Genomic DNA, 1,010 nt, shown 5'->3' with positions numbered 1-1,010 from the left:
GGCCACCTCAGCGTGTTGCTACGGTCCAGAGCCCCGCGATGGGGAAAGCCGAGCGCCAGCAAACCTGCCTTTTGAGGTAGGCGAGCGCGGCGTAGACTCCGGCAGACAGGCCGTGGGTAGCGACGTGATCACGGTGGTGGTGGTGGTGGTGCGGGGGGGATACTTCCCCCTGTATGCACTACCCCGCTGTCACACGTGGTCACGCGCGGCGCCATCACCCACGTGCGCGTTCTGCGCACGGACGCCTCTTTTTTGCGGTGACGTGAGATGTGGAGCGTGTAGCACTCGCGGTGCACCTCAACGGCACCGACGGCGTTCGTGAGCCTGTCAAAGCCGCACTGTGGATGCGCAACCACCGCTGCCAAGAGACCCCTGAGCATTTGTTGTGTTGCCCGGGCTTGAAAGAACAAAGTCGTCACGGAATTGCCGACGCCAGCGCTGCAACGGTCGCCTTCGCCGTCCCCCACTCCCAGTTTCTCTGCGAGCCGTTTGGGCTGCCCGAACCGTTCCTGCCCCCGCCCGAGGGGGCACCCGGCCCCTCTCTCCGCCGTCGGTGCAAACCGTCCAAAGTGCCTCGCCCCCATCGTTTCGAGATTACGCGTTGCCTCGGCTTCGCGCTCCGACCAGCGAGATGGGGAGCGGCTGTCGGCGGAAAGAGCGCGTGAGCCATCGGAGAGAAAACTACGCGCACAGGACGCTGTGCTGCCAAAAGGAGGCGGGACCCTCGAATTGCGTTTCTGCGCGGACGCGCACGAGGAGAAGAGCTCGCTCATGGAGCACCGAAAGGTCGCAGATGGCGCCTCATTACCGTAGCGCTCGACGTGAACCCTCCTGGAGAAGAACAAAAACGCAAAAGCCTCAAAGGGAAAACAGCTCAAGCATGTGAGAAGGGTGACGGGCACGCCTACATGCATGCAAGTTTGTGTGCATGACCACCTGTGCTCATGCTTATCGAAGCCACCCCTCTCCTTCCTCCTCGCTTTCTCCGTCAGACAAAACCCTTGGGCTTT

This window comes from Leishmania donovani, chromosome 23 (genome assembly GCF_000227135.1).
Source record: "Leishmania donovani BPK282A1 complete genome, chromosome 23".
NCBI classification, from domain to species: domain Eukaryota; phylum Euglenozoa; class Kinetoplastea; order Trypanosomatida; family Trypanosomatidae; genus Leishmania; species Leishmania donovani.
The sequence above is the reverse complement of the archived record's forward strand: the minus strand, read 5'-3'. Positions refer to the sequence as shown.